The sequence below is a fragment of the Rhinatrema bivittatum genome, chromosome 8 (assembly GCF_901001135.1).
Source record: "Rhinatrema bivittatum chromosome 8, aRhiBiv1.1, whole genome shotgun sequence".
NCBI lineage: Eukaryota > Metazoa > Chordata > Amphibia > Gymnophiona > Rhinatrematidae > Rhinatrema > Rhinatrema bivittatum.
In genome coordinates this window covers 218,625,632-218,650,481 of record NC_042622.1, presented here as the reverse complement: position 1 = coordinate 218,650,481, position 24,850 = coordinate 218,625,632, and the positions used below count along the sequence as shown (strand labels likewise).

At 45.4% G+C, this 24,850-nt stretch overlaps 1 protein-coding gene across 2 annotated transcripts in view; it reads left to right on the top strand.

The window, feature by feature from the left end:
* The window catches only part of LOC115097464 (cold-inducible RNA-binding protein-like), a 54,258-nt gene extending 42,600 nt beyond the window's left edge, over positions 1 to 11,658 (top strand). For both annotated transcript variants that reach the window (XM_029613314.1, XM_029613312.1), the window contains exon 8: positions 11,495 to 11,658. The gene's annotated coding sequence lies outside the window, so the exon portion shown is untranslated. The remainder of the gene's footprint in view (positions 1 to 11,494) is intronic.
* The last annotated feature ends 13,192 nt before the right edge of the window (positions 11,659 to 24,850 follow it).

The following is a 24,850-nucleotide window of genomic DNA, read 5'->3' as shown; positions in this document are numbered from 1 at the left end:
CTTCGGGGGACCAATTCCTTGTCTCTTGATATCACTTGATGCCTGAGAACCTGCTTGCATGTGGTCAGGGCCCTGCTGAGAAACTGGCATGGTTAGTAAATGCCGTTCTGCCCACAGAATAAGGTCCATGTCTTGAGAAACTTGTTTGTTGTGTTTCCCCCCCCCCCCCCCCCCCCCGATTTATATAGGCCCACCACTGTCCCATTGTCAGACATTACTTTCACCCTTTTCTTTCCAACCAGGTCTCGAACTGCAGGAAGCCTAGCCAAATTGCTTGGGCTTCCAGTCAGTTGATGGACCAAGATGCCTCTTTGGGAGACCACTGCCTCTAAGCCACTAGCTTCTGACAATGAGCCCCCTAACGCTGTAGACTCGTATCTGTAGTGACCACCAACCAGGCGTGAGTCTCCAACTCCATTTTTCTCCAGATGCTCCCGACATAACCACCAGCCCAACTGTCATCACCTCTGGCGGCAAGATCAACTGCACATTGGGCTCCTGAGACTGAGGATTCCAGCAGGCCAGAAGGAAACTTTGCAGAGTATGCATGTACCCAAGCAGCTACCTTTAGTGTTGTGGCCATTGATCCCAGTGTCTGTAAGTTTGACCATACAGATGGAGAGTCCTCTGATCTCAAGGCTCAGACCTGGTCCCAGATCTTCTGAATGTGGGCCTTTGGAAGAAACATCTTGTCCTGAGCTGTATTGAACTGGACACCTAAATATTTCAGCACCTGAGACGGCTGCAGGTTGCCTCTTGGCCAATTCACTACCCATCCTCCGGTGCTGCAGCAACTCAATCACTCTACTTGATACCACCCAGCTCTCTGCATCCCACTTGCTTCGGATTAGCTAGTCTAAAATACGGTTGAACTAGAATTCCCTTCCTGGTGGAGAGCTGCACCCACCATTGCCTTGTAAAAGGTCCTGGGTGCCGTAGCCAAGCAAAAGGCAATGGCTGAAACTAGTAATAGTGGCCTAAGACCACAAAGCACAAGTAATGCTGATGCTGTTGGTGAATCAGAATGTTTAGGTAAGCCTTCTGAGGTGTAGAGCAGTGAAGAAAAAAAAAAAACTCCCATCTGTACTGCTATGATAACCGACCTTTAAGGTTTCCATACAGAAATGGGTAATATGAAGCACTCAATTGACCCCCTTTACATCTAGAATAGGTCAAAAGGAGCCCTCCTTGGGAACTATGAAGTAAATGGAATAACTGCCTGTATCTTTGTGACACTATGCAACTGGAGCAGCCTCAGCAGTGTAGCCTGAACCACTACCTGCTTTGCTGCAGAAGGTTTGGAGAAGCCATAAAAGCAGCTGAGAGAACAGATGAGCCTCAAAGCCTTCCTGTCGCGCACAACCTCAAAGACCTACTGCTTGCTAAAATTGAGACAAGTGGCCACCTATCTCCAGAACCGGAGGCTGAACCCCAAAACTTCATTGGGAGATCAAGGAGCGCAGCAGCCAGAGGCAGTCTTTACCTGGCTTCTTGTTTTGAAAGGACCTTGCAACGTCTAGAAGAGTGAAAATGCAGCCTGCACTGAAATTACCCCTTCGCTGACACAACTGGGCAGTAGATTTTCTGTCCTCTGGTAACCAAGGAAACTTGATACTCTCTCCCCATCGATCCACTATATCTTCAGTTTCTTCCCAAATAAGTGCCCCTTAAAGGGGTGAGATTGGACTTTGTGCTGATACTAATGTCAGTTTTGCAGCCAGAGTAGTCTTCAGGCTGCACACACTGAAGCCGCCCCTCCCCGAGCAGCCGTATGTGCTAAATCATATCCTGCGGCTCCAGGTAAGGGCCATCCTTCCCCAAAGCCTCCTGGGCTAATTGTCATCCGGCCCTGGCCACCATACAACGGCAAGTAGGGATTTGGAGATTCATGGCCATTGCCTCAAACACCTGTTTTAAAATCACCTCAATCTTCCGATCCAGGGCATTCTTTAAGGCTGCTCCTCCTTCCACTGCAATGGCAGGAGATGCAGATCAGGGCCTCCACCTTGGGTAATCGGAGCTGCTCCCTGGCTTTAGGCTCCAGAGGCTACAAACCCACTAATAAGTGATCCCCTTTAAAATTAGCCACAGGAGCACTCCATTTCAAACAAACTCGTGAACAGCCTCCTGCAGAGGAAAAAAGAGGATGCCTTTCACAAACTAACCAGCACAGGTTTCTTCTTTGGAGCCTGAGCCCCTGCAGCCAAGGCCTTCTTATAACCAAGCACCTTCAGAATCTATAAAATCAAACCTGACATTTTTGTCTCTGTGAAAGAGCCAAAGCACTGTCCTGTGTGGCTCAGCATCTGGGAGAATCTCCCTCTCCTGCAAAACACCTTGTGGGGATCCCCCATCACGGACCCAGACTCTTCCCAGGTGCCCTCCTAAAGATCTGCATCCTCATCGTCTCCCTGACCATGTTGTCCCCTGCTCTGCTCTAACTGCCTGAGAGGGAATGCGGCTTTCTTTGACTGCTTCTGTGATCCTGAGGAGGGAGACCACTGATGTGGGTGTGTTGGAGTCATTTTTTTGCTACTTTGGCTGAGGATGGGTATGGAGATTGGGCTGTGTGGATTCAGAGTTCTCACCTAGATGCAGACTAGTTTGAAGGCTATAGGCCAACCTCTGAGTGAACTCATATTTACTGTTTTGCACTCTGAAATGCTTCCAAACAGGCACGAGTCTGTTTTTTAGTTATTCCAGTAGGTCAATGCTGAGAACTTAAAAGCCTGAGAGACTGAAGGCCACAAAGCTTATTAGAATGTAGAGGGAGGGAACATGGCTGCTTTTCCCAAGCACTTGGTGTTTAAGGAGAAATGAGAGAGGGAGATAGTGCTTCTGGACGTGATAGCGCAGGCTCATCCTTTGGAAACATGTAAGCTTTATATATATATATATATATATATATATATCACTACTGCTGTGATCTGATTTTATTTTTTCTATCTTCCTATTGCTGAAATAATTGTACTTTTCCTAAGTACCTGGAACTGTGATGTACTGAATCTAAGTTTGTGTGTGGCTATTTGTGTAGGGAATAAGTGCCTGGGTTCAAGCCCCCAGCTGTAATCCCAGTAATGGGGTGGGTTTTTATATTATATTGGGTAAGCCCCCGACGTAGTCCTGTGTGTACATAGGCGCTAAGTACCTCAGGTAGCCCCTAGTGTAGTCCTCTGCTATTAAGTTCACTTAGAGAATAGCCACTGCCATTAGCAATGGTAACATGGAATAGCCTTAGTTTTTTGGGTACTTGCCAGGTTCTTATGGCCTGGATTGGCCACTGTTGGAAACAGGATGCTGGGCTTGATGGACCCTTGGTCTGACCCAGTATGGCAATTTCTTATGTTCTTATTAGACCCCTCCCAGGTCAGAACCCCTAAGTAGAATGCTTTTGTGCACGATCTGAATGCAGAATCCTTTCTACCCTTTACAAAAAGCCTGCTGGTCTTTAAACAAATTCCATCCATGACATGGTGGAAAGATCCATTGCCTGAATAGGGAGAACCCCTGCTGAGCTCACGGTCATGGGAATTGGCAGGAGTGGTAGTTGGGAACACTCCTCACCCCCCAGCAGCAGCTGTTGCAACCCTTCTCTCCTGTACAGTTGGAGGTTCTGAAGTCCCTGTAGGGACATCTCCTTGAGCCTTCCCACATTTATGGCAAATGCTTAGCAATTGCCTGGGCCTAATTACCTGCAGATGTGCAATTTTTTCCCGTACTGCTTTCCCACTGCCATCTCTTTCCTGTGCTTGCCTCACCAGCAATGCGGCAAGCTCAAAATGGCACCTGCTGCATGGCTTCACGCTGCTGTGGCACCCCAGCTGACTCCACAACTAGTACTTTGGCCCCTGATCCCAATGTGGAACTTACTCCTGCCCCCTTGGTGTGTGATTGCTGCTGCTGGTTTTCTTTTTTTTTAAATAAACTTTTATGGCAATGAAACTGGGTAAGGAACCCACAGGCAAACACCAGAGAAAAACCCGGGGCAGGACCAAGCAGAGGAGAGGACAAAACAGGAAGAGAGACAAACTAACAGGGTTGAGCCCAAGGCTCCTTTGCCTTACTGCACTCTCCTTACAGGAACTAGGGCACCACTCTTCAATCCTGTCCTGAGATATCACTCAACGGAAGGAGGAAGCAAATAATATCAGTACAGGAGGTCAGACAGCCTGTTCAATCCTGCCAGGCCCAAGTCCACAAGCAAGGATGCATGTCCACCACCTGCTGGAGATGGAGAAATACTGGCTAGATGTCTGTGATGAGCTATATGAGGGGGAAATCAGCTAGTTGTTCTCAGTCTCCTGCTGCTTGAGTGCACAACCCACTGGTGCGGACTGGCTTGCCTGGATGAAGAGGAAGTTATTGAGATCTGGTGCCAAAACCTCATGGGTTATTAAAACTCTTCTTCCCACATATTGTTCCATCAAATATATGCCATTTATCTAGCCATTTCTTATAATATTGTATTTGCAGGCCAGGGAGAAAGGGTTATGGTATAGTGCAGAACTATGGAAATAGCCTCTGTTACTCACTAATTCTAACTACCAACTAGCCCAAATTTCTAGGTTACAGTGGTTGTTGGAGGAAGAGGTTTCAAAGTTCTCACAGGACAAGCAGGATGGTAGTCCTCACACATGGGTGACATCACAGGATGGAGCCCAATCACAGAACACTTTTGTCAAAGTTACCAGAACTTTGACTGGCCCCTACTGGGTATGCCCATCTTGGCACTAACACTGCAGCCAGCAGGGGACCCCTTCAGTCTTCTTTTTTCCGCGCAGCAGTAGACTCGCAGTTAAGGAGCTCTGCAAAGATTCCTGACAGGAATTTTCCTCAGAATTACTAAAAGTTAATTTGCCCCACAGGGGTCCCTCCTTTAACTTTTCCAAGCTGCGGTACTCCGGTAAGTTTTTACCCATTTTTCTGTCTATTTACCGTCTAGTTTGGCCCTTGCGGTCTACTGGCCGTCGACCGTACCGCGGCTACATTTTTTCCATGGCGTCTGGGTTCCGTCTGTGCCCGGGCTGTAATTGCACCATGTCTATCACGGACCCCCATAAAGTCTGTGTAATGTGCTTGGACGAGAGCACGATGTCTTGACCTGCACCAAATGTGCCCTAATGACACTAAAATGTTGCAAGGCCAGAATGGAGAAGATGGAACTTCTCTTCCGTGCTCAAACCCCGACTCCGTCCATTGCATCAACGTCGTCAGAATCGACTCCGTCAACTTCGCGCCAGCATTGACCACCAGTCAGTGACCGTCCGGCGTCAACATCTCGGCCTTCGACACCCTCTACTCCCCCTCAGGACTGAGGGGATCGTAGAGACAAACATCGCCATCGAAAGTCTTGGACCATCGAAGGAGCGAAATCATCGACCTTGCCATCGTCTGAGCCGCTGTCGAAGAAACCCTGTCCAGAAAAGGCACCGACCTTTTCGGCGACCGGGTCACCGAGGCAACCCTCACCCGACAGGGTCGGGAGCGTGACTCCGCCTTTAACAGTGGACCCTTTAGCTATGCCTCTGCCTCCTTCTGTTCCGGAGCTGAGGCTGCTTGCTCCAGGTCTCCGAGAAGAACTGGACCGGATGGTTCAGGAGGCCATCGACAAGGCGATGCAACGACTCCGGGTTCCTCCGGCATAGACACCGGTACCGATTGTGGACTCTATTCCGGCAGCATTGGCACCGCTGCTGTCCAGGATGGAAGCGCTCATTGCTGCTTTTCCACAGATGGACCCCGGGTCACCGATGGCTCCAGTGCCCTCCCCGCTTACTTTGTCATCGGGAGGAGAAACACCGTTCCACATCCCTCCATCGGGAGTTCTGCCTCAGCAATCAATGCCGATACGTCCCTCGCCACCCATCCAACCATTGGTGCTGATATTTATTTATTTATTTATTTAAATCTTTTCTATACCGTCGTTAAGAAGGATCAGTCACAACGGTTTACAATAGGGCACATAAAATAAGGATGCTGAGATATATTAATTTACATGCGTGCCGTAATGATTCGGTACATAATTTTCTAAATGATATAATTGGGTTGTGATACAATACTGACCAGGAACTATCAGTTTAAAAACAAAACTAAACTTTATAGGTGTCAACTTCTCCTCTTGTGAAGAACAAGAAGGGAGAGTAAAAACAAATCGAAATATAGCTACACACTTTATTTGTTCATACCTCATACTTCGCCTGCCTCACTGTTTCTACTTCTCTATTTGGTAGGCTAGCTTGAATAGCCAGGTTTTTAAGCCTTTTCTGAAGGTTTTGTTGTCTTTTTGCAACCTTAACTCTAGTGGCATGGTGTTCCCACAGTGTGGGTCCTGCTAAGGATAGTGCTCTCTCTCTCTCTTACTTGAGTTAGTCTTGCTGTCTTAATTGATGGGATTAGTAAGGTGGCGCCTGTCGGCGCCACTAAGCCACCCATCAATGCCGCGATGCTGCACCAATGCCTTCATCGGTGCCTCCAATTATTCCTTCGGAGCCCTAGACCAGGACCCTCAGGTATCCCACCACCCCCGTCCCCCTCTAGCTGCCTAGAGGGGCAGGTGCTGATCCCTATGAGACCTGGACTGATGATTCCTCCCCAGACACCGATGATTTGCCTTCACCACCTTCACCTACTGAAAGTAAAAAGCGTTCTCCTCCAGAGGACCTTTCCTTTTATAAATTTTTGTGAAGGAAATGTCTGAATTGGTTCCCTTCCAATTACAGACTGAACAGGATGATAGATATCAGATGGAGTTGCTTCAATTCCTGATGCTCCCAAGGAAATAACCTCCATCCCTATCCACCAGGTTCTTCTAGATCTCAAGAAGAACTGGGAATATCCTGGCTCAATTGCTCCAGTGCACAGAAAGCTGATACTACCTATTTGGGTGCAGTCAGCTCCGGGTTTTCAAAAACCTCAATTAGATCACCATCTGTAATGGTAGAATCTGCACAAAAAAGAGCAAAAAGATCAAAGCCTCACACTTCTTTTCCTCCTGGCAAGGAACAGAAGTTTCTAGATGCCATTGGTCGCCGTGTCTTCCAAGGATCAATGCTCATCTCTCGAATTGCCGCTTATCAGCTCTAAATGACCCAATATAATAGGGTCATTTTCAAGCAGCTGCAAGATTTAAAACTCTCTTCCTCAGCAATTTCAAGAGCAATTTCAAACCCTAGTAAACACGGGTTTTGAGGCAGGCAAGCATGAGATCAGATCATCCTACGATATCTTTGATACTGCTGCTAGAGTATCTGCAGCGGCTATTTCGGCAAGGAGATGGGCCTGGCTCAAGTCTTCCGACCTTCGCCCTGAGGTACAAGACAAGTTATCCGACCTACCCTGTGTCGGAGATAATCTGTTTGGCGAACAGATTCAACGGACGGTGGTGGAATTTAAGGACCATCATGAGACCCTAAGACAGCTCTCTGACTATTCTTCAAAACAGCCCTTCCGAAAGGACACTAAGAAGTCATTCTTCGCCCGAAGAAGTCCTACCCGCCACCAACCAGATCCCGTTCCATGAGACCTTTTCAAAAAGCCCAGTCACGTCAGACACGGAAACAAAAACCGCAAGCAGCTCCTCAACCAGGTCCTGCTTCAGGTTTTTGACTTCTACCTAGAGAGCAGCAGCCAGCTTCCATTGCCCCACATACCAGTGGGAGGTCGATTGTGCCACTTCAACAACATATGGCACTCAATCACCTCAGACCAATGGGTACTGGCGATAATTGCTCAGGGTTACCATCTCAACTTTCTCTTCGTCCCACCGGACTCCCCACCTCTACTGACGTGGAGAACATCCGATCACTCCATCCTTCTGGATCAGGAGGTCTCCCTCCTTCTCCAGTCCAACGCAATATAACCCGTACCCTACTCTCAGCACGGCCTAGTATTCTATTCCCGGTACTTTATAATCCCCAAAATATCGGGAGGCGTTTGTCCTATTCTGGACCTATGGGCCCTCAACAAGTACCTCCAGTGAGAGAAGTTCAAGATGGTAACCTTAGGCTCGCTTCTTCCTCTGCTCTCTGGACCTCCAGGAAGCATACACTCGTGATAACTCATCTCATTGCAAATACCTGAGGTTTCTAGTAGGCCCCGAGCACTATCAGTACCGAAGTGCTTCCATTCGGCCTAGCGTCTGCGCCACGAGTCTTCACAAAATGCCTCAGTGGTTGCAGCCTTCCTAAGGAGTCAGGGTGTTCACGTCTACCCCTATCTAGACGATTGGTTAATCAGGGCTCCTACTCAGCAAGCTGCTCTGTCGTCCTTCAATCTAACCTTACACACTCTTAATTTCATTAGGATTTCTCGTCAACTACGAAAAATCCTACTTAGTCCCATCTCAAACCTTGTCGTTCATTGGGGCAGATTTGGACACCTTGCAGGCAAAGGCTTTTCTGCCTCGACAGCGAGCTCTCACTCTCGTGTCTCTTGCACACCAGCTGCAGTCTCAGCACTCCACCACTGCACGCCACTTTCTCATCCTCCTGGGACACATGGCGTCCTCAGTTCAGGTCACACCAATGGCCCGTTTGGCCATGCGAGTCATGCAGTGGTCTCTAAGGTCTCAATGGACTCAAAGCATTCAGCCTCTGTCGACCATTGTCCACGTAACCAACTCACTCAGTCAGTCTCTTGCCTGGTGGAAAAATCAGATCAATCTCCTCCAAGGCTTGCCCTTTCAGGCTCCAACCCTCAATTAACTCTCACCACCGATGCTTCCAACCTCTGCTGGAGAGCCCATGTGGCTAAACTGCAGATACAAGGATCTTGGTCTCAATAGGAAGCCAAACACCAAATACACTTCCTGGAGCTTCAAGCAGTCATATATATACTCTCAGGGCATTTCAGGATCACCTCTCAAATCAAGTTATCCTGATCCAGACGGACAACCAGGTGGCCATGTGGTACATCAACAAACAGGGAGGCATGGGCCTCCTTCCTTCTGTGTCAGGAAGCTGCGCAGAATATGGGAGGAGGCTCTCTCCCATTTGATGTACCTCAGGGCCACCTACTTGCCAGGAGGGGATAGTGTGTTGGCAGACAAGCCAAGTCGCATCTTTCAACCGCACGAGTGGTCTCTCAACCCCTCAGTAGCGAAATCCATCTTCCAACAATGGGGATATCCTCAGACCTCTTTGCGTCTCCTCAAAACCGCAAAGTAAAGACCTTCTGCTCTCTCATTTGCAGCAAACACTCTCAGCCCAGAGATGCATTCTCCCTCTCATGGGCAACCAGTCTACTCTATGCATTCCCTCCACTGTTTTACAACATTACGTACCAACACCCTGCCGCCTGCCCGTTAGGGTTCAGGATGCCCTCTGCCAAATTTTATCCAAGTCCTAGTGCTTTGCACACCTGGGTACATTTGGTGCATGTTCGGACATCCTCAGCTCAGTACGGAGGTGGTACTGAGGACTACCATCCTGCTTGTCCTGTGAGAAAGCAAATGTTGCTTACCTGTAACAGGTGTTCTCACAGGACAGCAGGATGTTAGTCCTCACGAAAACCGCCCGCTGCCCCGCGGTGTTGGGTTCATAATGTTTTATTATTTTATTTTTCAGCACTGCCTGTAGCTTTTAAATAAGACTGAAGGGGGGGACCCCTGCTGGCTGCAGGGTTAGTGCCATGCTGGGCATGTCCAGTAGGGGCCAGTCAGAGTTCTGGAAACTTTGACAAAAGTGTTCTGTGATTGGGCTCCATCCTGTGATGTCACCCATATGTGAGGACTAACATCCTGCTGTCCTATGAGAACACCTGTTACAGGTAAGCAACATTTGCTCTCTGTGTGTGGTTAGGTTGCCATATAATGCATGTAAAGGCATTTTACCTGAGAAGTTCTGTTATATGGAAACCCACAATCTTATTTCTTCATATCCCAAACAGCTCACTTGAAAGGCCATGAAATACCACATATTAGATATTCCAAGCCCTCCCCTCAATTTAGCTAAAAACATGACACAGTGAGACACTCTAGGATGCTTTCTTTTCCAAATAAATCGGCTCTAAACCTCTGCCACAGCTTTAGCATAGAGTGTGGTATGGATAGTGGGAAAGTCTGAAAAACATATCATCTTGATAAAATGTTCATTTTAATTGTGGCTATTCTACCTACCCATGAAAGACCAAGCCTAGCCCATTGATCCAAATCCTTTGTAATGTTTTTAAATAGTGGAACATAATCTAAGTTGAAAAATTGTTCATTCTATGCCCCCACAAGATTCCCATGTACGTTATACACTTTTTTTTTTGCCCATTTTCAATGGGAACTTTTCATTTTGAAGAGGAAATGCAACTCTCCTGCATCTAGATATTTAAGAGCTTAGACTTTAAGGTTTATTTTAAATCCAGAAACCCCACTAAATTTATGAAATTTGGAAACTTACACCTTCCAAACTAAACTTTCTGGTTTAGTCGAAGTAAATAAAATATCCGCAAATAGTGATTTTTGGCAGCTTCAAGCCTTGTGGCAAAGGATTAAAAAAAATAAAGTGAATAATAGTGGAGACAATGGGCATCCCTGGCAAGTTCCCCTTGAAACTGTAAATGGCTTGGAGTATGCCCCTCCATTCACCTTAATGCATGCCTGCATATAATTTGGTTATCTAATTGACAAAGGAATGGCTACATTTTATCTTATTCAGTTTTAGTCAAGAATGACTAATGGACCATGTCAAAAGCTTTCTCGGCATTGATAGAGAAAAGCACACATGGAAGCTTTTCCTTTTGTACCCACCATAGGTCAATGATTTTATGAATGTTATCTGCTGCCATGCATTTTGCGGAAAACCTGCCTGCTATCTATAAATTAAGTAGGTACTAACTTTGTTGAAAGGGTCAGATAAGATCTTTGCCAGTATCTTAAGATCTATATGTATAAGATATTTGCCTATAAAGGTGGGTCGCAACCTGGTTTAGCTAAAACAGTAAGGCCTGCCATATTAGCACTGCCAAAGAGCTTTCTCCCCTCAAAGGATTGAACATCTTAGTTAATGGAACAGCCAAATGTGATGCACACAACCTTGTAAAATTTAACTGTAAAACCATCCAGAACTGGAGCTTTTCACTCTTTTAACCTGTAGTACTTCAACAATTTTGATTTCCTGCTCTAAGAACTGACATTGTTCATCAGTTGGTGAAGGGAGGTTTATATTGGGCAAATAGTCTGTTAGAATCCTGAATCAAAGTATCGGTGCCATATGGATCTTGATAGAATTGCAGAAAACATTTATTAATTTCTGGGCTACATTTCACTATGTAGCCATTGCTTTCCTTAATTTTCACAATTTGATTTTGTGCTATTTAAGTTTTCAACTTTCTTGCCAATTTCTCTGCCTTATTATCCCCTTTAAAATGTTTTACTAATTCCAAGTCCTCCTTAGCCTTTTTCAATTCTATCAAAATGTTTTGACAAGAATTGTTTATGTTGACTTTCCAATGGGGAAATTTTATTAAATGCCACTCTAATCTTTTTTCTTTTTCCTTTGTCTTATAGGATGCCCTGGAGATCAGCCTTCCACCAAATACTGCCTTCAAGCAATCCCAAAGAACAGTTGCTGCCTCATTATAGACAACATGATTCTGAATATATATTCTGAAAGTTCCTGTTGTAGTTGTAGAACATAATTTATCAGACAATAAAGTATCATTCAATCTCCAGTACATTCTCTGTCTCTAAATTAGAGAAAAAAAGATCAGGCCAGATCAGAGTATGCTCTGACCATATTATTTTCCCAATGTCAGCTCCCACCACCTGATAGTCTAGAATCGATTGTGTTAAAAAGGCTAAGAATTGTGGTGTGGAAAAGAGTATAATGCTGTGCTTTGGGAAAACGCTATCTCCAGACATCCACAAGATTCCAGTCCTGCAGTATGTGTTTAAGTTTAGCCCTATATAGCTGGGGAACTTGACTCACCCCAGATGAATTATCAAGCATTGTAAAGAGTAATATTGAAATCTCTGCCCAAAATTAAATGCCCCTCTACCCAACGATTCAAGGTCTTAGCCAAGGAATCAAATTCTCCCTGAATCTTGTGAAGTGTGTATATTTAACCATACTATAAAGAATGCACACCCCCACCCAACCTCAATTTGAATAACAAGAAATATATCCATGTAACTTTTTGAATTGGAATACAAAATTCTTGGAAATCAGTATGCCAACACCTACATATTTCCCTTTGTTGGAAGCCAGAGCAAAATATCTGAATGGAAATTCAGCTGAGACCATAACATATTCATAAACTTTTCTTCAGGCAAGTTTCCTGGAGGAAAGCTATGGAGACACTATGGAGAAAAGTTCTCTTAACTGATATTCAATCCCTTTACATTTACAGAAAAAAAATCCTATAATTGGACAAACCCTTACCGTGTGTTTAATTTTCAGCAACCACAACTCTGAAAGGCTCCAAAATAGCAAGTGTAAGCTCCATATAATAATTGGGTTTATCAATAAATATCCTCTATCCAGAACCCTTTTCCATCCAGCCTTCCAATTCAATCTTGTCCCTAAAATCTGTTCTATACTAACTCTCAGGTCAATACAGTAAAGTGCGGCCGCGGTTACCCTGCTTATAACCCGCTTTCTACTCACAATTTGGCCGCATTAGTCCAACCCACGATTCACTATCCCCTTCAACCCATTCTTACCGCCTCTTTAAATCAACGGGAAACGCCTTCCGCCCGCGACATGTATATGAGATGTAAACGATCAGATTAGCTATTCCCTCCCATACAGTAACACGCGCCCCGATTATCGTTTTTTGAACCTGCAGTTTTGCCCCGCGTTTAACCTGCTAACTTACTGCCTACCCTTACCCCTGCATTAGAGGCAGGGGTAAGGGTAGGCGGCAAACTTTCCCCCAGCCCTCGCTCACCTGCCCTGGCCGCGTCCATGGGTGCCTGCTCCCTGCCTCCCGGGGGCAGCCGGCGGCGAAGATGGATGCCTGCACGGGCCCTCTGCCACGATCGCTCCCGGGCGAATTCTTTACTAAACGTTTACGAACGTTCGTGCGCTTTGCTGGGTTGAGCACCCAAATTGATGTCACGGCGGAAGAGCGAAGAAGCTTCGGAGGAGAGGCCGCGCTTTAGTAAAGAATTCGCCCGGGAGCGATCGTGGCAGAGGGCCCGTACAGGCATCCATCTTCACCGGCGGGGGGCCGCTTTCGCTGCCGGCTGCTCCCGGGAGGCAGGGGAGCCCGGAGGAGGGCTGCAAGAAAAGTAAGTTACACTTTACATGTCGAGTCGCAAGGGCATTTCAAATGTCATTTGAAATGACAGGTACCAGCGCACCCAGGATACTGTATAGGCGCTGTATATAAGTGCCTATACAGTAAATGGATGTGCTTCATGGGACGCGCGTTGGACGCGGCTTGAATTTGCATGCGATTTTAATACTGTATCGAGCAGTAGGTAAGCCGGACTGTGCGTGCGGCAAACGCGGGTGCGCCCGGCACTAACGCAGCTCTTCCTACCGCTCCTTACTGTATCGGCCTGTCTGTTATGGGTTCAGACCATGCATACTGGTATCTTGCCAGGGGCTCTGACCTGGGGAGCTAATCTTCTATATAAATAAAAATGTTAAATAGTTTGGACAAATCGCTAATCTCAGAAACCACTGAACCGATTGCTTTCAAATGTGGACACAACCTTCATTTCGCATACAGGAAGGTTCTTCTGTACTTACATTACAGATATGTCACACCTGTGACAGGTAAAATAGGTTTAAAGATTTTTTCGAGAAAACAGCGACATCTGCTGGACGTAAGCGCCATCTGTTGCACCTTACACTAACACACGCTACACTAATCATTTCACCAGTCCAGGTCCACGTTTCACTTCCATTTTAACACATTTGTGCACTTTTTTCGCCGGAAGATAACTATTTCCTTTACAGATAAAATACACCCACCACCTTCCCCTCACCCCCCACACACATGCCAAATTTATTTACTTCCCAGGCCCTCACAACACACACAAAACCTGACAGAAGTCCGGGAGGCTCCAGTGGGGGGCCAGGACCAGTCCAGGACACATCTCCTGCACTACGGCCGTCAGCTGCCAGCAATCAACATGGTGCCGATGGCCCTTTCCCTTACTATGCCACTCGGGGACACCAATGGCGGCAGTATCCCACGTAACATAGTAAGAGTGAGGGCCCCTCGGCGCCATTTTCAGGACTGGCAGCCAGCGGCCCTTTGCCCTTACTATGTCAGAGGACCTACCGCTGCCATTGCTCCACCCCACTGACATAGTAAGGGCAAAGGTCTGTCGGAACCCGTTTCAGTGCTCGCAGCCGACGGACCACTCCTGAACGCCCGCTCCACCGACTGACATTTTTATCAGGTCTCAGGGGGGTCTGGAGGGTGGGAGGTGGTAATGAATTTATTGCGAACATCTTGGGAGGGGTCACGGGGGGGGGCAGGTTTCATTCATTCGGCAACTCTTGGGGGGGGGGGAGGGGGGCTACTGTTTTTTGCAGGGGTGGGGGAAGGAGGCAGGAGAGTGTGGGGTGGTTAGTTTAAGAGAACGTTTCTCATAGTGTTGTTTATTTGGGGGGAAGGGGGAGGTTCACACACAAATACATATACTAAACTTGCACGATCTCGGGAACGCACAAAAATAGCCCTCCCCAGACCACAAAACAAATTTGGGAGTGCAAATTTGGTTAGGCACTCCCCTATTTGGCTACATATCGCGCACAGACGCCCAGGGACAGACCACATGTAGAACCAACAATTTTAATTTCCCAGGTCTTGGGGGGGGGGGGGGGCAGGAGGGGGGGTTATTATTTGATTTAAAGGGTTGGGATTGGGTTAGGTTTTTTTTTGGGTGGGGGGGTTCTCTCCCCTCTCTTGCTGTCTCTTTATGCACTACAAATGCTTGTGAAAGCAGAGGTGTTCCCTCCCTCTGAGTTCTTACCAGATTTCAGGTACAGCTATTTGGTCTTCACTCTCTCTCAGGCTTTAGTATAAGATAATTGCTAGCTTTCTTATCATAGACTTAGTGGAATAACTAAATAAACAGACTTGCCTGTTCATAAACATTTCACAGTGCAAGACAGTAAACAGGAGTTCACTCAGAGGTTGGCCTGTGGCCTTCAAACTAGTTTGTGTCTGGGTGAAAACTCTGAATCCATACAGCCTAAACTCTATATACAACCTCGGCAAAAGTAACAAAAATGACTCCAATGCCCTACCATTTTTTCTGATCAGCCCATACCCATCTGCAGATCAACACCTACAACTGGAGGAATATGTGACTAATTCTCCCCCCGGCCCCCTGAGAGACTGATTAAAAAATATAGCATTCAGAATTCACTGGTCTTAACAACAAATAGCTTGAAACAAGTAGCAAAACTATACAGAGAGTACTACAAAATGTAATTTGGAGAACAAAAGCTACCTCTATAGATGCATTGTCCATAATGATGCTCATAGCCATCTATATAGCAATTGTCTGTATAAGCGAAATAATGAGAGGAAACACATTACTAGTAGGTTTTAATTTTAATCTTCAAGTCATTGTTGCAGCTGTTGTCATCTGACTTCCTGTCTGTCTCTGAAGACACCCTGCTGCCTTTTTCTACTCTGCCTTCAAGGCCTGTTATCCCATGTTGAAGCTGGCAGGTTAGGCCTTGGAGCAGTGACCTGCATTATAAACCTGCTTCCCTGATTGCAACATCAGCCTTGTATTTTTTGTTCTGTAGTTGTCTTACCATTGATATGTAAAAGCTATTCCAAAGGGGAAAACCATTGATGACAATATCATTCCCTACACAGAGCTGTGGTAATCTCTCAAAACTCTTGCCACTTTTGTAAAGTGCCAGAAGAACGATCAGCTAGGATCATGATCCAGTGCTAAGACGCCATCTTTCTTGTGCATGAACAAATGCATTCTTTCATTAAATAGCTATGAAACATACAACTTTGTCTCTTGGCTGATTTCCAAATCTATGTCCCAGAGACCTGTGAGCATATTCAGTTTCCATGGTGGGCTCTTTTTCCTTTGCTCCTTCATTTTCTCTTAAAACGTCGGTACATAGTCTCTGAATAATAAATGTCTTTGGTACCCCTCTGGAATGTAGATCACATTGGTGACTGTGATTTTCTAAGTCTTCGAGTTCTCTGATAAGTGTCGACTGTTCTACTTGCATATCAGTATATTTTGCATTTAAATTGTCTAGCGTACCAACATGTGCTTCCAGCCACATGTCAGTTTTTCCCCATGTCTACCAGCCTCCATGATTTCCTGGCGTAGTTCAGCCATCATGGTTAATAAATCTTGCTTATTGGCCTTAATGTCAGCTCAAATTTGACAGAACCATTGATGAAACTCTTCTCTGGTCGGATTATTTCCTACTGAATAGGCCGGAGCCAGTGTTGACTCACCTGGTATTGCTTCCTGACCATTGTAGCCTCCTGAGTCCTCCACATCAACACCATCACATGTAGGGAAATTGCTTTAAGCCCATAGTTTTTCATTTGTGGGATATGTTATTCTTTATAAAAGCACTACCACTAGTTGAAAGCTTAGCTGACCTTGGGTGCCAGTGATAAAATTTGGATTTTGTCTCGGTGAGGAGCACTGAATTCAGGTGTCCATTAGGGATGATGACATCATTTCATCCTCTTCAGCAAGTTTCTAATGGTAGTACCTATGTTAAGGGTAGTAGTATTTACAATAAAAAAATAAAGCAATTGTTACACGTAGTAGTTTATAGGTTAGACATTTTTATATGGTTAACAGCCTTCTTGCTAAGTCAGACAATGCTGCTTGAAAGTGCTTTGTTATGGGATTTGGCCGAAGAAGCAGACTTGTGCTTTTTCCCTAATGTCAGTATATCAGCACCCCAGACCGAAAGAGTATACTTCTATACTAGTGAGGAAAGTAGTATATAGTTGGGGGAAAAGATACTCAAAGTCCAAATGTGAAACAATGGTCAAAACAGAACACCCAGAACTGGCCTCTCATAAGTGCAAGCCTTTTTATTGGGAGAGGGTGCTTGATGAACATGAGGATTTACAGTACCTGCAATATTGCTGTCTCACTAATAAGTTTGCATTTCTATGTATAAATATGATGGTAAATACAAACTAAAGCCCATCTAGTCTGCCTAGTTTCATTGCTTGTGTATAGCAGACCCCCTCCCTCTTCAGCTCTGGTTTTCCTCTTAGTTCAAAATAATGGTGTTTTGAGATTTGCCCAAGATTGTTTTGTGTTTTTTTTAATGCCCTTGCTGTTTCTCTTCAGCACTGCTATTGGAAGGCTGTTCATGTATGCTCTACCCTTTCTCTGATGATGCTCCAGAGTCTTATCATTTTGCAGCATCCTTTTGAGAGCTGCTTTTAGAGCAATTTTATTACCCCAGCAGTCCAAATTTTTTGGCTTCATTCAATTAGAACCATCTTTTTAAATTATTATTTATAACCCACTCCTCCAAAACCAGTGGGGCAGGGCACAATAAAATGTACACAGACGAACCATCAGCTTGCTACTGGGGTGAGTTACAAAAAAATTCCAGAAGTTTTATAAAGTAAACTGAAAAAGCCTGAACCTCATGAAATTGATGCAGACTTCAGAAAATAAATGTATGTTAAGGCATTTTTTTTTAAACAGCTTAGGATCTCTAGTGAGACTTAAAAGAGGCAAGTAGAAAATTCCAGACATTGGGGCCAAAAAAAAATTCAGGCTCACGTGTTTTGCATAATTGAGCTGACTTTGTGGAGGGAACATCTAGGAGAAACTGATTTGATGACCGGAGAAACTGGACAGGTGTATGCATCCTTCATGTCAAAGAGATCCAAAGGGAGGAGACATGCAACTACATGGGGATTTTTTTTCCTCTTTAGCCTTGGTTCATCTCAGCAGATGTTTATCGGCTCCTACATGTGTGCTGCAATACGCCAGTTTTTTGTATATCTCAGCTGGTTAAGCTGCCCCCTCCCCAGCTTTGAAATGTCTGGACCTATTCCACCAAATTTTGGAGGTAGGGTTCGGGCTGGCAACAGTTTTCTGCTTTTTAAAAGTAGTGGTTGATGGAGGGACAGGGAGGGGGACACGAGTGGGGCAAAGGGTTTTGTTGCCTCTTCTCTCCCCCAGTATCTCATAAACTTGAAACAAATGAACCTAGCTCCACTAAATTTTGATGGTGGGGGTAACTATCAGACTATTTCCCCAACTGGGTGAGTGTTTTATAGAAGCAAAGTTGGCAATTTCCAATAAGAAAGGCATGGGGGGAGAATAGAGGCTATCTAGAATATATACTGGCTTTATAACAACTTTCAACTTTAGTCCAGTCTTTGTACAGCAGGTCCTCTGCCAGGACCTGTGCAATTCAGTTCTAAATCTGGCCGCAAGGTGTTGCTGGTCTGTGACACACTATCTTCACCCTGGGACTTTGAAAAGTGCTGCTGCAGCATTCTCAGCTGCAGCTGATCTCTGAATTAAACCCAGGTCCTGCCACATGACAATGCAGAGAGCATTGCCACTGACAGCTGTGTAGAGCATTTTTTATGGCTTCTGATCAACCAGCAATATATCTTGTGATGAATAGACACCTTTTAGGTGATGGGCTGGTATGGAGCTCAGAGGCAGTGCTCTGCACTGCCATGTTGGAAGGTCTCTTGATTCATGTATCAGTTTTTCTGCAGCCTGGGTTGGCTGAGGATGCAATGAAGGCAGTGCTTACAGTGGCTGCACTACGAGAACCATGGTCCTCAATAAAGAGAAGGATAAGCAAAGTTGTTTACCTGTAACTGGTGTTCCTGTTCATACCCTTCATCAGTCCAAGGTTTTCCTCCCTATGAGCAGATGGAGATAGATAAGTAGCAGCATCGGTAAAGCTTTTCTTATCTATTTATTTATTTATAAATTTTAATATACTGACATTCAGTATTCTATCATGAATGGTTTATATTTAGACTATCTCAGACTCTGAACAATAAATAATACAGCATAAATCATAAAATACAATATATATAATACTAACATGGTATTTAACCATGAAGGTCGGTATAGAAAAAATGCTAAATAAAATAAATAAATAACAAAATAAAATATAGTAAAATGAGTAAAATAAAAGATAAAAGATAAACTTAACTAACATGAATTTAAAAATGAGGCCTCAGACTGAAAAAACCTAGTATGCCAGTATTTCTCTGTCTCCAGCAGATGGCAGAGGTGCAAAAACCTGCAGTCTGGAGTTTAAAAATAAATAAAAATCGGAGATTCAATGCAGGAGCATTCCTCCCGGAGGGGTCGTCAGGTACCCGATTGTGCCAGCCCCTATGGATGAAGCAGACTAGCAGGGGGTTGGTGCGTAGGCCTGTGGGGGGGCTCAAAACTGGTGATCCTGTTCCTTTGTTGCCCCAGATAACCTTTATTTATTTATTTATTTTATTTTGTTTTATATACCGGCAACCGTTTGCACATCGTGCCGGTTTACAGATAACTTACAACCGAAAATATGTAGGCAAAGCCTTTACAAGGAACATTGTGTAACAAACAAAGTAACATAGTAAGTAACTAGAAAGGTAAAATAAATAACTAAGGGGAGGGAGGGGAGGGGGTAGACGAGACTAAGGAAGGGGAAGGGGGATGGAGTGGATACAAAAGGAGAAGCTATGTACAGGGGTACAAGGGACAATTGATGTGTACACAGGTTATATACAAAAAGGAGAAGCTATGTACAGGGGTACAAGGACAATTGATGTGTACACAGGTTATATACAAGATTGTGTAGGCGCAGAACAACAATAATTGAGGTAAGAAAGTGTATGCGGTTGTGCTGAGTAACATTTTTAGGTTTGTAGTTCCTTAGAGGGGGTGGGTGTGGGTGTTGGGTGTAGGTCCTGTGGGTCCTGTGCTCCAGCAATGACTTCTGCAGCAATACTGCTAGTGTTTGGGCTCAGCAATAGGAGGTCGGGGCTGTGGCTGTCTCTCTGGGGATCCAAGATCACACTCAAGGCAGGAAAGGTCCAGTAAGCGAAAGGTCCAGTAAGCGAAAGGTCAGTAAGCTGTTGTTAAAGCACATGCTCAGGTTGGAGGAGATGCGAACCAGAATAGAGATGGTGAGGACAAGGCTAGAGGCAGAGCCAGAATCAAGCAAGGTCAGGCGAACAGGGTCAAAGTCCAAGAAACAGTCTGAGGAGTGGTCAACGAAGCAAGGGTCAAGATCCAGAGGACAGGCAAGGTCGAAGAGCAGACTGAGGTCTTTGGCAGGCGGCAGGCAGGCAGGTCAGGAACAAGCTGAGATCTTTACCAGAAAGTCAGTCTGAGGTAAGACCAGGGAGACGAACAACAAAGACAGGAACAAGCAGGGCAAGGAAGCAGGTACAAGCAGGAACGGAATTGGAACAGAAGGATCCTGGAACGAGACTAGGAACAAGCAAGCAGGAACACGAGCAAAGGCACACAGTAGTATGCATTAGCCAAATCTAAGACTGTATACCACTTTCTCACAGGACAAGCAGGATGGTAGTCCTCACATATGGGCATCACAGGATGGATCCCTGCTCGGAAAACTTTTCTGTCAAAGTTTCTATAAAGCTTTGACTGACACTGGCACACTGAGTGCACTGAGCATGCTCAGCCTGCAATTATCCCTGTGAGCAACAGGTGTCTCCCTCAGTCTTCTTTTTTTCTGCTCTGCAGTAAGCATAGCGGTAGGAGCTCTGTGAGAAATTCTAATACTTTTTCCTCACAGAAATACTTAAACTTTTCCCGTCGATAGCAGGGCTGAATTAGCCATGCTGTCATGGAATCTGTCAATCAGGTTCCGGGAGGCGGAGCTTGTCATAGCAGAGATTAGAGTTTTGCTCTCTGCAGCTGCACGTGTGTTCCCGTGCAGGAAATAATGGAATCTCCTCAGTCTGTTCTTTCCGCATGCGGAGCTGTTCTTCTCCTCAGCGTTAATTAATTAAACATGTCAAAATCGGGGTTTAAACCCTGTATTTGCGGCAAAGTAATGTCGGTCACAGATGGCCATGACCAATGTTACCGATGCCTGGGGCCAGATCACAATCTTGAGGATTGTGAATTTGTTCAAGGATGTCTCCGAGAGCCCTGAAACAACGGGCCTACAGGCTTCAGGAACTTTTTGCCTCACCGGATCCATCAGAGGCTCATTCGTCACCTGGCCCCACTATTATTTACCGGCTCCCTCAAAAAAGAGGGCATCATCATGGGATCCTCAGTCCTCCAATCTTGGAGATAAGGACTTGGCGAGCCGGCAAAGGCCATCGGATTTTAAAACAATCCATAGAGCCAGAATCGCCGGCGCAGGAAACACTGGCGACAAAAATCTCGGCGCCTAGAACTTCTGCGCCTAAGATGCCTTATGCGCATAAAACAACGATGCATAACACATCTGAAGAAGTATCGGCGCACAAGACTGCTGCGCACATGGCGCCGAAGACACTTGTGTGCATGGCGCCGAAGGACTCTGCATGCACGGCGCAGAAGACGTCTGCGCGCAAGGCGCCGACGACGTCCGCGTGCATGACGCCGATGACATCTGTGCACACGGCGCCGAAGACATCTATGCGCACAGCGCCAGAGACATCGGCGCCTATAACTCTTGTGCGCATGGAGCCAACAAGAAATGCGCACAAGTCTACATCTGCGCACAAGTCCAAATCAGTGCACAAAACATTAGACCACCCATCTCATGTAATACAACATGGGTTAAAGCGACGACGTGGACGCTCACAGAAGTCTTACTCCACCTCTCCATCGATAACCCCACCTCGTTCGGATACTTCCCTCTCTTCGAGAGCTACTTCGACAGAGTTTACAATAAAACGTAGAAAGCGATCACCGTCTTCACATAAAAGTCATAGAGACTCATTGTCACACTATTATCATAAGCACTCTCGGCACTCCCACAACGGAAAGTCGGCAAAGAGGAGTGCAACATGGGAAGTAAGTCCTTCGACTTCTAAATCATCTCATGTACCAACTTCAAATACCTTCTCCCACAGAGAGATAATACAAGTGGTTTCCTCTAATGCTTCTACAGCTTCAGGGGATTCGATGGACATAATATATGAAAAGAAACAGAAAAACCATAGAGTATCTAGTACATTACCTCAAACCACTCCAATGCAACCTAAAGCATGTGAGTCACAGGAGCCAGATAATTGTACAATAATGTCCCCCCATACAAAAGAGGCATTTTATCAATTGTCCCAATCCTTAGCAGGATTTTATGAAACACTTCAGTCATCATTCAAAAAGTCTAATCTTCCCTCTGTCAGTTCTCCGGAACATAAGACACAGACTGATAGAGAACCGTCAGTGGAGCCTACAACATCTCCCATAGTAAACCGACCAACTTCACCGAATTATAAACAGGATACATCTTTTGATTCTCCTTCACCACAAACATCCCCATCATCATCCATGGGATTCCCATCGGATCCGCAGGAACAACCTCAGGAGCCATACTACCCTCTGGAAGACCTTACATACCCAAAATTTCTGGGAAAATTAGGTACAATACTGCATCTAGAGGTCCAAAAAGAGACAGACCCTAGATCAGAAACCCTTGGTCTCCTAAAGATTTTTGATACTCCAGGAGAACCAACATCTCTTCCACCACAAGAACTCTTGCATTCCGTCTTACAGAAATCCTGGGAAACACATTACGCAATCTCAGCAGTTTCCAGGAAGATGGATATAAAATTCCATATGAGGAAAACATCACCGTACTCTATACCACAATTACCTCATGCTTCAATTGTAGTAGAATCGGCGATGCAAAGATTTAAGAAAACGAAGTCGCATTCCTCATACCCACCAGGCAAAGACAGCAAATATTTGAATGAGTTTGGCAGGAAAATATACCATAATTCAATGTTGAATGCTCGAATTATGCACCATCAATTCTACATGGTACAATACCTATATGAGTGCATACAAGCTATAAAAGGTATGTTGTCTTCGACTGCAGATCAGATACCTCCACCTCTTTATGACATGGAAGAGTGTTCTTGACACCTTTTGAGGTCGATCTATGAAGCATATGAAACATCTTCTAGGGCATCTGCAACAGCCATTGCAGCCCGAAGACTAGCATGGTTACGCTCAAGTTCGATACGTGAAGATTTACACGAGAAACTAACAAACCTCCCATGTACAGGAGACAACCTGTTCGGAGAACGATTTCAGGATACAGTAGGTAAACTGAAGGAAGACGCTCTAGCAGTACAATCATTAACATCACAACCTCACTATTCGACCATGCGTCGTTATATGGGATCTACTCGTAGGCAATCATATGCCAGGAGACCTTATAGGTCTTACCAGTCCTTTCGTACACAGACATACCCTTCTTACCAGCGTCCTGCTCCACAACAAAATACCTCCAACCAACGTAGAGGTAAAGCACATAACCAGAGACAGCAGGCACAACAGCCGACTACTGCAGTAAAATCGACTCCATCTTTTTAGTTACCCAGCCACCATCACAGCATCAAGCACCACCCGGCAGGATTCATTCTTGCCTGGCAGCTTGAGAGAGGATAACATCCGATCAATGGGTTTTGGAGATAGTATGACACGGTTACCAACTCCAGATTGTCACAAAACCCATATTACCTCATCTTTCCACTCTCAAGATTCACAGATTCCAACCACAACTGGGGGAGGAAATTGCTTTGCTTCGCAAACAACAAGCAATTCGACAAATTTCCCCGGGGACCCAATCAGTAGGATTTTATTCCCCATACTTCCTCATACCCAAGAAGTCGGGTGGCCTTCGTCCCATACTAGACCTAAGGGAATTAAACAAATTTCTCACCAAAGAGAAGTTCAAAATGGTATCGTTGAAATCAATCCTTCCTCTGATTCAAACCAATGATTGGATGTGTTCCATCGATCTGAAGGATGCTTACATACACATTCCAATCCATCCATCCTCGTGGTGTTACCTATGCTTTCACTACAAGCATCAACACTACCAGTACAAAGTTCTCCCTTTTGGACTATCAGCTGCACCCAGGGTTTTCACCAAATGCATGGTTGTGGTGGTGGCTCATCTCAGACAACAAGGTATAACCATCTTTCCATATCTGGACGATTGGCTCATAATCGCCCCAACTCCAAACATCTGACTCGATCACCTCCATCGGGTGATACAATGCTTGCAGGAGTTAGGATTGGTGATCAATTTTCAAAAATCACACCTACAACAGACACAACATCTACAATTCATAGGAGCATGCCTGGACACCACTTGCAACCGGGCATACCTACAAAACGATAGAATATCAAACTTCCGTCACCTTCTACATGGATTGAACCATACTCAGAGACCTTCGGCGAGACAAATTTTAGTAGTCCTAGGCCACATGGCAGTGGATATTTTCACAGTTCCCAACACCAGGCTACACATGAGACGCCTGCAATGGGGCTTGAAACGTCAATGGAAACAACACTTGCAACCATTGACACAGAAGGTATCATTGACCTCCAAGATGAGAAAGGACATAACATGGTGGCTCCTAGACTCCACCCTGTCCAAGGGAGCATTGTTCAGTTCCCCTCCCCACAACGCAGTCTTAACCACAGATGCATCTCACAAGGGCTGGGGTGCACCCCTCGAGATTTACGAAACACAAGGGTTATGGAAAATCTCGGAACAGAACCTACAAATAAATTTATTGGAACTCAGAGCGATTCAGAATGCATTACAAGTGTTCCAAGACCATCTGAAGGGCCGCAGGGTCATGATCTACATGGACAATCAAGTGGCAATGTTTTACATCAACAAGCAAGGAGGGTCCGGTTCATGGTCCCTTTGCAAGGAAACCCTGCAAATATTCGAACACGCTCACAGAAATTGCATAT